Source organism: Elephas maximus, chromosome 3 (genome assembly GCF_024166365.1).
Source record: "Elephas maximus indicus isolate mEleMax1 chromosome 3, mEleMax1 primary haplotype, whole genome shotgun sequence".
Lineage (NCBI taxonomy): Eukaryota > Metazoa > Chordata > Mammalia > Proboscidea > Elephantidae > Elephas > Elephas maximus.
The window spans coordinates 151,606,721-151,622,700 of NC_064821.1; positions in this window are offsets into that span (position 1 = coordinate 151,606,721).

Consider the following 15,980-nt stretch of genomic DNA (forward strand, 5'->3'; position numbering starts at 1 on the left):
TCCTCTATTTTAAGATTGTTACCATTACTGCTTTTAAGGTTAGATGGAATTCATCAGTAACATCAACTAGGCCTGGAGTTTTTGTTATTATTGATGCTATTTTAATGATGAATTCACCTCCTTTAAATTTTCTATTTCATTATATGTCAGTTTGGTAAGTTATGTTTTGTTTTAAATGTGTCCATTTTATCTATGCCCTCTAATATAGTAGCTTAAAGTTGTTCATAGTATTTCCTTACGATCTTTTTCTTATTATAGGAATTTTGATGATACGCCCTCTTTTTTCTTTCTGATATTTTTAATTTGTGTTTCCTCTTTTTTTCTTGATCAGTTTAGCTAGAAGTTTATCGATTTTATTAATCTTTTCAAAGAACCAAATTTTGCTTTGTTCAGTTTGATTTCTTCTTTTGTCTTTATTACCTTCTTTATTATTAAGTAAATCTACTTAGTCTGGATTTAATTTGCTTATCTTTTCCCAGCATCTTAATGTGGAAACTTAGATAAACCTATTATTTTCCAATATAAACATTTAAAGCTATAAACTTCTCGAATTATCTGCATCCCACAAATTTTGATATGTTGTATATTATCATTCAGTTCAAAATATTTTATAATTTTCCTTGTGATTTCTTCTTTAGTCCATGGGTTACTAGGTGTGTGTTATGTAACTTCCGAATATTTGGGATTTTTCTAAGATTCTTATTGATTTCTAATTTCATTCTTTTGTAGTCAGAAAACATACTTCATAAGACTTCAGTCTACTCAAATTTATTGAGACATATTTTGTGGCTTAGGATATGGTCTATCTTGGTGAACATTTTATGTGCCCTTAAAAATAATGTGTGTCCTACAGTCGTTGGGTGGACTGTTCTATAAATGTCAAATATGTCAAAGTGGTTATAGTGCTTTAGCGCTTCTCTATTCTTACTGATGTGGGTGATCTAGTTGCTGGGGAGCATTGAAGTTTCCAATTATAATTGTGGATAATCTATTTCTTCACTTCTATTGGTTTTTGCTTATTGTTATTTGGCTGGGTGGCACTTGAAACTCTAAGTTAGATACATATACACTTACAATTATGTCTTTCTGAAGAATGACCCTTTTATCATTATGAAATATTCCTCTACCTCTAGTAAATACTCCTTATCTTGAAATCTATTTTGGTCTGATATTAATATAGCCTTCCCAGCTTTCTTATGCTTACTGTTTGTATGGTATATATTTTCTATCTTTTCATTTCAACCTATCAGTGTTTTTATATATAGAATGTATCTCTGTTCTAGACACCCTAATGTGGGGTGTTTCAGTCATCTACTGCAATGTAACAAACTACCCCAACACATAGAGGCTTAAAATAGCAGCCCTTTTATCTCCCAAGATTCTTTGGGTCAAGAATGTGGGTAGGGCTTAGCTGAGCAGTTCTCCTTTGGCTTGAGTAATTCACTTGGCTCCATCCACCTTGAAGTCAGCTGTAAGGTTTAAGAAGGTTCTACTCACCCGTCTGGTACCTCAGCCCTCTTCCAAGTGACTAGCTCAGACTTCCTCATGGTGTAGTGATCTCAGGTGTCTGAACTTTTTACATGATGTCTGACTTCTAAAAAGGAGTGTCATCAAAACAGTTGTGCTAATCATTTGTCTGTTCTTCCCTGTTAACAGAAACAAAGATTATCAGAAATTTTTTCAGGCAATTTATTTTCAGGCATGGGTGTGCTTTAGGAGAAGCTGTGCCTTTCTCTACTTCCAGTGGATGAATATGGATTAGTTTAATAACTCGGTCTTGATAAAACTATTCTCCCTGTCAATGATGGGTTTAGAAATCAGCCCGTGACACAACTCACGATGAGACTTGGGGCAAAGTCTGCAGAAAGGCTTCTGGGAAAGTGTTCCTCAACTCCTAAAAAGGAACATAACAGAGGGTGTTCCCTTTATCTGCTGCTGGATATTGTAATCTGCATGTGACACCTGCAACTGTACAACCACATTACCGCTAAGTGGGAAGAGAGCATAAAACAATAAGCCAATATGCTGAGGATGAAAGAAGAGAAATATAGGAAAAACCTGAGTTCTTGATGATGTTACTGACAATCAGGAACGGATTACCCAATAAGCAACGTAATCATGGGCTTACTTGTGCTTACTTACTGACGGGTAGTGCACAATCTCACCTGTTTCTCACCACAGATTAGTAAGTAAACACAATTAAGCCTATGCATACCTTGCTTACTGTAAGCAGGTACACAATATGCTTACTGGTTAATCCACTCCAACTGTTGTACTAAACCAAGCAACCCTGGAATCATAGGATTTCCGGCCTTTTTTTTAAAATTTTTTTTTGTGCTTTAGGTGAAAGTTTACAGCACAAATTAGTTTCTCATTTAAAAATTTATACACAGATTGTTTCGTGACATTGGTTGCAATCCCCACAATGTGACAGCACTGTCCCCCTTTCACTTTCCAACCTGGGTTCTCTGTGTCCATTCCTCCAGTTTTCCTGTCCCTTCCTGCCTTTTCAGCTTTGCTTTTGGGTAGGTGTTGCCCATTTGTTCTCGTATACTTGATTAAACTAAGAAGCACATTCCTCACATGTGTTATTGTATGTTTTATAGGCCTGTCTAATCTTTGGCTGAAAGGTGGACTTTGGGAGTAGCTTCAGTTCTGAATTATCAGGGTGTCTGGGCCAATAGTCTCCAGGGTTCCTCCAGTCACCATCAAACCAGTAAGTCTGTGTGTGTGAATTTGAATTTTGTCCTACACCCTGCCCAGGACCCTCTAGTGTGATCTCTAACCCGGTGATGGAAATGCCAGAGATCACATGATAGAATTTTGCAAGACCAATGTTTTTCAACAACATAAACTGTGACTATATGTGTAGACCTCCCCAGATGGAAAACACAGGATCAAATCGACTGTATCTATGGAAAGAGACGATGGAACACCTCAATATCATCAGTCAGAACAAGTCCAGGGTTTAACTCCTGAACATACCATTAATTGCTCAATGCAAGTTTAAGCTGAAGCTGAAGAAAATTAAAACAATTCCCCAAGAGCCAAAGTACAGCCTTGAGTAGATCCCATCTGAATTTAGAGACCATCTCAAGAACTTTTTCAAGAACAGATTTGACTCACTGAACACTAATAGCCAAAGACCATATGAGTTGTGGGATGACATCAAGAACACCACACATGAAGAAAACAAAGGTCATTAAGAAGACAGGAAAGAAAAAAAAGATCAAGCTGGATGTCAGAAGAGACTCTGAAACTTGCCCTTGAACATAGCATAGCTAAAGTGAAAGAAATAAATGAGGAAGTGAAACAACTGACCAGAAGATTTAAAAGGGCGGCTTCAGAAGACATAGTATTATAATGACATGTGCAAAGACCTGGAGTTAGAAAACCAAAAAGGAAGAACACACTTGGTATTTCACAAGCTGAAAGAACTGAAGAAAATATTCAAGCCTCAACCTGCAATTTTGAAGGATTATATGGGCAAAATATTGAACAACACAGGAAACATCAAAAGAAAAGATAGAAGGAAGACACAGAGTCACTGCACCAAAAAGAATTGTTCCACATTCAACCATTTCAGGAGGTAGCATCTGATCAAAACTCAATGATATTGAAGGAAAAAGTCCAAGCTGCATTGAAGGCACTGGCAAAAAACATGGCTTCAGGAATTGATAGAATACAAACTGAGATGTTTCAACAAGCTGATGTAGCACTGGAGGTGCTCACTTGTCTATGCTAAGAAGTTGGAAAGACAACTACATGGCCAACTGACTGGAAGAGATCCATATTTGTGCCCCATCTTAGGCTGGATTCTCTAGAGAAGCAAAACCAGTCAAGTATATAAATATCTACATAGATTTATACCAAGGAAATTGCTTCTGTGGTTGTAGAGGCTGGAACGTCCCAAGTCCATGGAGGCGTCTCCTGATTCATGTAGCCATAGGGGCTGGCAAATCCAAGATTGGCAGGTCAGACAGCAGGGCTCTTGTTCATAGGCTGTGAAGACGGATGAATTCCAAGATTGGCAGACAGGATGGCAGGTAATCTGCTAGCTCAAGTCCCAAGAACCGGGGTTCAGACCAAAGAGCCAGCTTCAGGATACAGAGCACGAAAAAGCCCGTAGGCCTTGCCAGAGACTCCGCCTATATTGGAAGCAGGCCACACCCCCAGGGAAACTCCGCTTCAACTAATTGGCTACTCACATCAGATCCCATCATGGAGGTGATCACATTGTATCAAATCTCATCATGGAAGTGATCACATCATAGAACTGCCAAACTACATCAAAAGTGCCAAACCACTGAGAATCATGGCTCAGCCAAGTTGCCACACAGCCTTAACGATCACGTGCCCATTCCCAAGAAAAGCGATCCAACAGAATGAGGAAATGATAGAACAGTATCATTAATACCACACACAGGTAAAATTTTGCTGAAGATCATTCAAAAACGGTTGTAGCATTATATCGACAAGGAACTGCCAGATACTCAAGTCAGATTTAGAAGAGGATGTGGAACGAGGGATATCGTTGCTGGTGTCAGATGGATCTTTACTAAAAGCAGAGAATACCAGAAAGATGTTTACCTGTGTTTTATTGACTATGCAAAGGCATTTGACTGTGTGGATCATAACAAATAATGGATAACATTGCAAAGAATGGGAATTCTAGAACACTTAATTGTGCTCATGAGGAAACTGTACATAGATCAAGAGGTAGTCATTTGAACAGAATAAGAGAATACAGATTTAAAATCAAGAAAGGTTTGTGTCAGGGCTGTATCCTTTCACCATACTCATTTAATCTGTATGCTGAGCAAATAACCCAAGAACCTGGACTACATGAAGGGGAACATGGCATTAGGATTGGTGGAAGATTCATTAACAACCTGGATATGCAGATGACAAAACCATACTTTCTGAAAGTGAAGAGGACATGAAGTACTTAATAATGAGTATCAAGGACTACAGCCTTCAGTACGGATTATACCTCAACATAAAGAAAACAAAAATTCTCACAACTGGATCAACAAGCAATACCATAATAAACAGAAAAGATTGACGTTGTCAAGGATTTCATTTTATTTGGATCCACCATCAACACCCATGGAAGTAGCAGTCAAGAAATCAAATGACACATTGCCCTGGGCAAATCTGCTCCAAAAGACCTCTTTAAAGTGTTAAAAAGGAAAGATTTCACACTGAGGACTAAGGTGCGCCTGACCCAAGCCATGGTATTTTCAATCACCTCGTATGCATGTGAAAGCTGGACAATGAATAAGGAAGACAAAAGAAGAATTTATGGCTTTTACTTACGGTGCTGGTGAAGAATATTGACTACACCATGGACTGCCAGATGAACAAATAAATCTGTCTTGGAAGCAGTACAGCCAGAGTGCTCCTTGGAAGCAAGAATGGTGAGACTCATCTCACGTACTTTGGATGTGTTATTAGGATGGACTTGTCCCTGGAGAAGGACATTATGCTTTGTAAGGTAGAGGGTCAATGAAAAAGAGGAAAAGCCTCAATGATCTGGACTGACATGGTGGCTGCCACAACAGGCTCAAACATGGCAAAGATTGTGAGGATGGTACAGTTCCAACAAGTGTTTTTTTTCTGTTGTACATAGTGTTGCTATGAGTCAGAACCGACTTGATGGTACCTAATGACATCATCATCTACTGTCATCATCATTTACAAAATAATACAATGTCTAACACTCCAAAAGGACATAATCTTGGAATTTTATAGATTAAACTTTGTATTATAAAATCATATTAGGGTTGTTGCTGTTGTTGTTGTTAGGTGCCGTCGAGTCGATTCCAACTCATAGCAACCCTATGCCAACAGAATGAAACACTGCCTGGTCCTGAGCCATCCTTACGATCGTTGTTATGCTTGAGCTCATTGTTGCAGCCAATGTGTCCATCCACCTCGTTGAGGGTCTTCCTCTTTTCCACTGACCCTGTACTCTACCAAGCATGATGTCTTTCCCCCTTGACTGATCCCTCCTGACAATATGTCCAAAGTATGTAAGACACAGTCTCGCCATCCTTGCTTCTAAGGAGCATTCTGGTTGTACATCTTCTAAGACAGATTGGTTCGTTCTTTTGGCAGTCCATGGTATATTCAATATTCTTTGCCAACACCACAATTCAAAGGCATCAATTCTTCTTCAGTCTTCCTTATTCATTGTCCAGCTTTCACATGCATATGATGTGACTGAAAATACCATGGCTTGGGTTAGTCTTCAAGGTGACACATTTGCTCATCAACACTTTAAAGAGGTCCTTTGCAGCAGATTTACCCAATGCAATGCATCTTTTGATTTCTTGAGCTGCTGCTTCCATGGCTGTTGATTGTGAATGCAAGTAAAATGAGATCCTTGACAACTTCAATCTTTTCTCCGTTTATCATGATATTGCTCACCAGTCCAGTGGTGAGGATTTTTGTTTTCTTTATGTTGAGGTGCAATCCGTAGTAAAGGCTGTTGTCTTTGATCTTCCTTAGTAAGTGCTTCAAGTCCTCTTCACTTTCGGCAAGAAAGGTTGTGTCATCTGCATAATGCAGGTTGTTAATGAGTCTTCCTCCAGTCCTCATGCCCCGTTCTTCATATAGTCCAGCTTCTCGTATTATTTGCTCAGCATACAGATCGAATAGGTATGGTGAAAGAATACAACCCTGACACACACCTTTCCTGACTTTAAACCAATTAGTATCCCCTTGTTCTGTCCGAACAACTGCCTCTTGATCCATGTAAAGGTTCCTCATGAGCACCATTCTGGAATTCCCATTCTTCGCAGTGTTATCCATAGTTTGTTATGATCCACACAGTTGAATGCCTTTGCATAGTCAATAAAACATGGGTAAGCATCCTTCTGGTATTCTCTGCTTTCAGCCAGGATCCATCTGACATCAGCAATGATACCCGTGGTTCCACGTCCTCTTCTGAAACCGGCTTGAATTTCTGGCATTTCCCTGTCAATATACTGCTGGAGCCGTTTTTGAATGATCTTCAGCAAAATTTTGCTTGCATGTGATATTAATGATATCACACATTAGGGTAGTATTGTTTATTTACCACACACACACAAAAAAAAACTGCCACAGGACAGGTGAAATTTCTTTTGTCCTGGCACCAGCCTGCAGACAGGCATGTGGAAACCATTAATTTCAATTATTTCTACCCAAATCTATCTTACCTTCCTCCTTCCATACTTATAAGTAGCTTTTCTGGTCCTTCATCCAGTGACTGTTTATGGTGTCTGACACAAAGGGCCTAGTTACAGCCACTCTGGAGAACGCCAAAGCATGTAAAATCTAGTCCTGACCTGTAGATGCTGATGACTTGGCTGTGGCCATGAGACCCGTCACAGAATGTTTATTATACTCCTAATGTCAGTGGGGAGTCCCTTGGGTGATGCAAATGGATAAGCACTTGACTACTAACCATAAAGGTTGGTGGTTCAAACCTACCCAGAGATACCTTGGAAGAATGTCCTGGCAATCAGCTTCTGAACAGTCATGCCCATCAAAAATTCTATGGATAAAAACCCTATAGAGTGCAGTTCTACTCTGCACACATGGGGTCTCCACGAGTGAGAACTGATTTAGTGGTAACTGGTTTAGGTTCTTCGGTTTAATGCCAGTGAGTTTTTTTTTTTTTTTTTTTTAGGTCTACTTTAGTCTCTTTCAAGTCTCAAACTTGTGTGTCTTCACTAATAGGCAGCCAAACAGTTAGCAACGTTGATTTTGATAGTGCTAGAAAACCAGAGATACAGTGTTGTAAGGGGTGAAGTTAATGAAAGGCCATAAAGGAACCATTACAGGAGAGTGTGAAGATTGTGGCATCCTGTGAACAGGAGCCCAGCCACACGTGGACTCATCACCTCTGGAAGCTGTTCATCCCAGCTCCTCACTGAGACCTCTCTCTCTAGCCCTCTTTGAACAATTGGATGAGGAAGCACTCCTATTTTTTCTGTGCTCTCTGTCTAGTCCTCAGAACTCTCTTCTAAGAAAGTCTGAATTCGATCAGGACCACAGGATGATTATGTTCTCACTGCAAGTGAATTGTGAACTAAATGTATCAGGTTGACAGCTAAGATCAATAGTCTTCCCTCCTTTTTTTTTCTCTTTAAAGGAAGTTCCCTTCAACAGAGGCCACTAACGGACATTCTATCCATCAGTACTCAGTACAAGGTCCTTGAACAGAGTTTTCTGGACTTATCTACGGGGCAAAATTAGCCACAACCCATGGCTAATTTGGCTCCAGAAGAAAAAGCTCTTGTTTCTGATGAATACACTAACTGAGCAATGTTTGATGGCTTTGAAATGATCGACAAAGGAGAAAGATGATTAAAAAATAAAACTTAATAGTGATTTCCCCAGCACACACTCTGAGCATCTCTACGTTATGTACAGTATTGCCTTAATTTCAAGGCTTTCTTTCTACTGTGGAATGAATCAACACAAGTAGGCAGAAGCAGCTTAATAGTTCTACCACAGTGTTATACATCAGGATTCTTTGAGAGCCAATATATTTTGGATTTTTTATCAACATTTTTTTTTTCCCCTCCTGTGAGCTTATTTTATAACAAATGAAAAACATTTTAGACATTTTCTCCCAAAGTGCCTCTCCATAAGTATCTGTTCCTAAATGGCATACCAGGTCCCATTTTGGCTAATTGGTAATGCTGACTCTCATTTTATTTAACATAGAAGTCTTTTAAGGACCTGGGTTGATGAAGCACTGATGGACTAATCAGGGTCACTTAAAGAAAACACCCAAGAATATGAGCTGCTTTTTCTTCTATATATTCATGAGATTTTAAAACACCATTGTCAGGAAATACAAGCAATCCCTGAAACTTTTCTCCCCTGGGTTATCAGAGTCCGAGACAATTGATGACATTACATTGGTCGTTCATTTTAGATTTGTGGAGCCTACAAAAATCAATAGTTTTCCATTATCAGGTCCAGCTGGGTCACTAGTCTGTCAATGAGCTGTTACAATTGCTGTACAGGGGTGAGCCTGACCAGTCAATTGCTGCTGACAAGAGGAAAACATGCTGACAGCCACAGGAACAAGTCAGAACACAGATTTGCACTTCAGTTTGCCATCCAAAGAGACTCAGAGCAAGACCATTTTCAAGACATAGGGCACCCTTGGCGGGAGGCCGGGGGCGGGCTACCACCCCAGTTTTATAGCACAAGTGCCTATGGGCCTATCCTGGCTCCAGCCAACCATCTCCTGTAGAGACCATCTGTAGTCACTGCCTTTGTTAGTAAGAGGGCGTGTAACAGCCAGAATTGTCACTAAACACCATCTATTACCCCACATTGTACTCAAAGCAGGTTAGGAGGAAGAACTCTATTTTTATAAACATGGACCTAGATGAAGCTATACATACCTTCGAAAACATAAAAACTTAAAAAGGAAGAAAATGGGCCACAAGCACCAAATCGGAACAAATATGACTAAACACATTGCAAATAAGTATTCACTGAAGAATGGAAGGTCTTCCAGTGTTGATACATAGGCTGTTCCCTTGTTGTGTCATTACTTATAGCAACAACAAATACTTTGATCTCAACTTGTGATATTTAACCGAACCGAGCATCCTTCATTGGTATCACATCCACAACTACTCTGTCTACTGTGGTGAGCAACAAGGGGCACTGAGTCTTACTCTGCCCATAATAGAGGGAGGGGGTAGAACAGTGAGTTTGGACAAGTATTTTAACTGCCCTACCTTAATAAAACAGAGATATACCTGCCTTGCCTGCTATGTCACAAGTTTGTTGAGAGATTCAAAATAAGGTCAACTGAGAGTAAGCTAAGCTCTCTCCGTGTAAGCGACTCTGTGTGTGTGTGTGTGTGTGTGTGTGTGTGTGTGTGTGTGTATCTGTGTCTCTTGCTCTCTAGTAGCTATAGATATAACTTTGGAGACCACTGAAACAAGTCCTGATTTCTCCAGAATAACTCATCTTGAGTCTAGACTGAATTTTTTCCTTCTTTGGTTGAATCCATGAATAATCTCTAAAGACTATCATGAGTGAAAGGCTGAATTTAGCGGGCAGCTTAGAAGAAAACTTTTAGTGGGTTTGGTGGCTCTTCTTAATTTGCTGAGAAGAGGATTTAGGTGGGAGTATAGTGAACTCCGGGCCTGGGCTCCTGCGTGTTGAAGGGTTTCCAGAGTGTGGGAATGTGATGGTGCTGCAGTCTCCTCATGCATGGTTTTATTTCAGACATCAAACTTAAGAACTCCACAGATAAATATTTTGAATTTGTTTCAATATTATGATTTTTAATGTTCCACTTTTATTAACATCTTTCAAGTATTAAATTCTAGCTTTTTTTTTTTTTTTTTAATGCCTCTAGTCTTGGGTTTGATTCTTTTGGAAGTCAACATTCACTGGGTTCCATCATCAAATAAAACTGCAAAGCAACTATATTACTGGAAGCCAGCAAGCTGAGGATTTTTTTTTCCTTCTTTTTAATACCACCCCCCTCCAAAAAAAATCATTTTCTTTAAATGAGTAAAAAAAAAAAAAAAAAAAGTAGTTTTAACAAGAGCAAATTTGCTAGTAATTAGATGAACCAGTCGTATGTCTTCCAGCGCTTGGAAGCATGAAATTCAGCAGAACTCTCATAGCATTAATTAAGAAGAATTTATGTTTTTTTAATAAAATGCTTCATGTTTTAGCTCCTTTATTCCTCCACCAAATGTGATTATGTGGGGGCTGAAGGGAATTCAGGTTAATATGTTGACACACTTAACAATGCAGGGTCATGTTGCACAATACGCTTCATTGGTTTAGCTCAGTACACCCCCTGACAGGGCCTAATCATGCCCTGCCCTAAAGGCAGAGGGAAGGAGAAGATTTTAATTACTGCTCTGTATGCAAGTTTGCCAGCATTAAATTGAGACATAATTAGGCCTCTGAATTTTAATAATTGTCCTAGCTAATTGGGCAGACAAGTACGTTATGCGGCATGGCATGATTAGATAATTAGTATTTCCAAATGACAAAATTGGGCTCTTGATTACAAATTCTACATGAAGGGGGAAAAAGGTAGCAAGTAGATCTTTACAAGTCTATTAAGAGAGAGTTTAGCGATGTTGGTAATTTAAAGGCCATTAGGAAGCAACATTGCATTCTTAGGGCTGGGTGTCTGGGACGAGGGCCTCTGGCCAACTCTGGCTCCCACCTAAGGCTCCTCCCCAGGGTGCTCTACTTTCTCCGGGGTCTGCTGCATCCTTCCACCCCCACTCCCAGCCTAGCATACATCAATGACCTTGAGAGAGATCTCTTTGGCTAGGCGCCAGATGGCAGGTGATAACTGACAAAGAAATCATGGGTTGTAGGAAGGGTAGAACACAGAGGGGGGCAATCCATCCAGGTCAGGGGTGTAAGTATCCAGGTGGCTTTCTCTGGCAAATGGCTCTTCTTTCCTCCTTCTTCCAGAACTCCCCACTCTCACCCCCCAGTGGCTATAATAAGGTATCATCAACTCTACCCAAATCTCAGATTTTGAGGTATTGTATTTTTATTACTGGGGTAAAGAGCATGAGCTTTGGAGACCTGGGTTTGACATCATCACTTACTAGGAGTATGATCCTGATAAATTACTTAACCTCTCCAAGTCTTGATTTTCTTATTTTGGAAATGAAGACAGTAATAACACCTTCCTCCTAAGGTTGCTGAAAGGATTAAATAAAATAATGCACATAAAGCTTAAACCACAGCGTCTCATACCTTGTGACTCACTCCCACAAAAATGTCACTTTATTGACCAAAGAGGTATGGAGTAAGTGCTCAATAAACATCAGTTATTACAATACCAGTTACATTAATAATGCTGGAAGGTACAAACTGCTGGGTCTGGCTCTTTGGCTATGCCAACCCTCACATGAGAGAGGGGTCCTTGGCCTCACTGCTTTCTGAAAGAGCAACATGGTGCCTCTATTCATGCCTGGGGAGATGCAATGGCAACTGCTGGAAGACCTAACTACATTTTCTTTTTTCCCTGTTCTTCAGGGGTTTGCATCGCATAGAAGCCCTGCCATGCAGAAGTCACGGGGACAGATAACCTAAGAAGGATGTGATGTAAAGTCTGTATTTTACCCTCACAACTTGTGACTCACCCTGTAAAAATGTTATTTCGTTGCCCACAGAGAAATACTTAGGGCAGGATGTCTGACACAAGGGCCTCTGACCAACTCTGGCTCCCATTTAAGACTCGTCCCAGAGTCTGCTCCTTCTCTGGGGTCTGCTGCACCCTTCCCACCTCCACTCCCAGGTTAGCAGCCATCAATGACCTTGAATAAGATCTCTTTAGCTACATGCCAGATGGCAGATGATAACTGATAAACTTTTCCCACAATCAAGAATCACTAGGCTGAGCTCTAAATCTATGTTTTGCAGGCACAAGGAATGTTGTTGTTAGGCGCCGTCAAGTGGCTTCTGACTCATAGCGACCCTCTGTACAACAGAAGGAAACACTGCCCGGTCCTGCACCATCCTCACAATTGTTGTTATGCTTGAGCCTGTTGTTGCAGCCACTGTGTCAATCATCTTGTTGAGGGTCTTCTTTTTCACTGACCCTCTACCACTCATGATGTTCTTCTCCAGGGACTGATCCCAAGGACTTTAACTGGGTACAAAGCAGAAGTCTTTATAAAATGACTGATAGGTGGTTCACAGATGACAATGGCAGTTTGTTATGTGAAACTCAGACGTTCTGGATGTATATTCATAACCACTGGGAATGACTCTAAGGTAAATAAATAGTCAAGTCTCCATGGCTTGGTCCAGTCAAGACAGCCTACCAGGCTGGACCAGCTTTCTTCTGACTTTCTCAGAATGTTATGCCATCTCATTTATGAATAATGGAAGAGCTTGGGTGGAGTTTTGAATTCAGACTGCAGGGATCTCTCTGTGGGTAAACTTGACATCATCCTAGCAAAACCTTTACAACTGTCAACACCTAAATAGTAGAGAGGAGGGCAGCACCTGAGAGCTGAGGAAGAAGAAAAGAGATTTAAGATTACACATAGAGGGCAAACGTTCTGTGGCCAACCAAGTTGGGAAGCAAAGAGTAAGATATTATTCCCAGGGGTTAGAGGGAGGACAGAGAGCAGGAAAGGGTGAGTGTCCGTATGCCTGATCGGTATTTACACGGTGAGGAAACCTCTCCTTTAGGGCTGCGAGTCTCCCCTTAGTTCACGGGACGCTGGTCACACGCGTGGTCCCCCCGCCCTCTGCACTTCCCAGCCGAGATGAAACAGATCATCTTGGGGTGGGAGGAGGAGGCAAGTGGTTCTAATAGTTGCCATAAGAATTTTTTCCACCACCACACAATGCGGGAGCTTCTTTCCCTCTCTTTTTGAAGAAGTGCGTTTATGACTGATCGCTCAACACCTTGTTGGTTCTGATTGCAGAAAACACACCTTATAAATATATGATAACCATCCTGTAATAGAGAGTGTGACAATTTACTTCACAGTACGTTTCGGGCTGCTAATTGATCGTTTCAGTCCAGGGACGATTTGGAATAAATTATAGCCATCAAAAGGATACCACAGCTCATTTTGGTGGAAAGGTTTCCACGTCGCTTCGCGTTCATCTCCCGGAGAGAGCGTCTTGCACCCGGCGGGCAGGGAAGACAGGAGGGAGGAGGAGGAGGCAGAAGGAAAGAAGGCCGTAGGGGCGGGACTGGGACGGTGCGGGGGGGGGGGAGGGGCGGAGCCAGAGGGAGGGGCTGGCCGGGCGAAGCCAGAGAGGCGGGCCTGGCGGGTTAGAGGGGCGGAGCCAGAGGGGCGGGACCAATCAGCGGGGCGGGGCCGGAGGCGTCGCACGCCGCGGCTGCAGGTCCTCTGCCGAACGGTAGAGGCCTCCCTTCGGAGGCGGCCCCTGGACGGCGTGAGCGGTACCGGCTAGGGGTCTGCACCCCGGCGCGAGCCCGCGGGTCTTTCCCAGCGACGTCCCCGCGCGGCCCGGCCCAGCGTGAGTATTCCCCAGTCACTCCCCTCCTCCCGCAGGCGGTAGCAGCCATTTATTTGAGATGAGGGTTTCCCTCGGGTAGAAGACTCTGCATGGGGACAGGGGTGCTCGCGCGCACCGGGATCTCACCGCCCGCTCGAGGCTTCCCCTCAGCGCGGCTTCCCGCGAGTGCAGACCTGGTGATCGAGGGCGCTGCTCTGCGCTTTAGGAGCTGGCGTACCGAGGCCTGGAGCGCCGCGCCGCATTCCGGGGCTTTGCGCGCAGTTGGGGCTCGCGGCACGGGAACTCTGGTTCTCACGCCGTAGTTGGGGAGCGAGACTCGCGGAGAGACCCGGCCACGGAGGAGCCCTGCCCGCGCAAACCCGAGGGGAGGGCGTGGAGAGGGCGGGCCCGGGCCGTTGGCGCAGCGCGGCCGGGTCGCCGGGTCGCGAGGGCAGCGGGGCACGCGCCGTGGAGCGCAGTGAGAGCGGCGGCAGGACCTCCTCACCAAGGCCAAGGCCAGGTGTCCTACCCTGCCCCACCCCTAGGCCGGTCGGTGCCCCCAGCCCACCTCAGGGACGGTCGCGTCCTCCAGCCCCCACGCCCCCGCCTCGATTTCAGTTTCCAGCAAAGTGTGTGCCTTTGTGAGGTGGCTCATGAAGAAGAGAGACCCAAAGGCCTATTCCTGGGTGGGATTCGAATTTGAAAAAAGAAAAAATTTTCTTGCCCCTGTCACGAGCACTTCCTAGCTGTCCCCCCCCCCCCCCCCAACCTCGCCTACAAGCCTCGGGTCAACTTTCAGTCCTTTCCTAAGTTAAAGCACAAGAAGTGATGAGGCCTTCAGCTCACTCGAAAGCATACACTCAGTCCCGTGTGCCCAAAGCCGGGCCTCGGTGCGGTGTTCTTAGTTTTCTAGCCCTCTGTCACGCTAATACATTATGTTAGTATAGGGCACGGGTGCTTCCATGCAGGCGATTTTGACAGGAATCACGGTACCGAGCTGTTATGAAGTGTGATGTCAGTGCATTCTGGAAGGGTAGATAATATATAAGCCAGTTCTTGACACAGCCTCTTACAAGGAAACATCTGAGGCCATCAGTAAGAGGCATTTTAATTCGCACACACAAAAATATTTTGTGTTTGGTTGACATCTTCCAAAACACTTGAAAGAGGGAGTAGCATTTGTCATTTTGTAGGTATTTATCAACGTGCTCACAAAAGTCCTCACAGTAAGGAGAGTTTTGTTTTATTCCTATTGTATCATATAAACGGAGGAACAGAGATGTTATATGATCTACCAAGTAGTCCATAGTAAGTCAATGGGAGAGCTCTATGAGCTCATACACCTTCTAAAATTTGAATAATTAAAAAAGTCAGTAAACTGTGGTTGTGTTTATATATCTTTTGTAAAAGATTAAATGAGACCCCATGCTTTTAGCACAAATGCTGACTGTGAAATGATCGACTACCTCAGACACGGCGATCAGGCAAATTTACTTTGAAACTCGTCTCATGGTTATTAGTTAAACTCTGGTTGATAAAGACTTTGATGATATCAGGAGTAATTGAAACAATCAGATGACTAGGTTCCTAATGAATGAATTCTGAAATCTTAATTGACCCAGATCTAAGCAGATGTTTTAAGTTTGACATTTATATGATAGCCTGAAGCTGCACTTACATAGGGAAGCTGAACAATCAGTTTTACAATGAACTCCATGTATGTTGACCCAAGGTACAGTTCTGTTCCTCCATCCATTCGTTCAATCAGTATTTATTCATTATTTCTTACGGGCCCTCCACTTCATTTTGCCGTTGAACATGGAATATTACTATGAGAGAGTTAAAACTGTGGTCTTTCATGTAGGCAAATGGAAAAATGCATTGACTACCTTCAAGTAGGAGTCAAGGGAAGAAAATAAATTAGGAATCAGAAAGTTTTCTCCAGCCTGTGCTGTATTGACTGTACCATGTTTTGTTTCCTCTTTAGA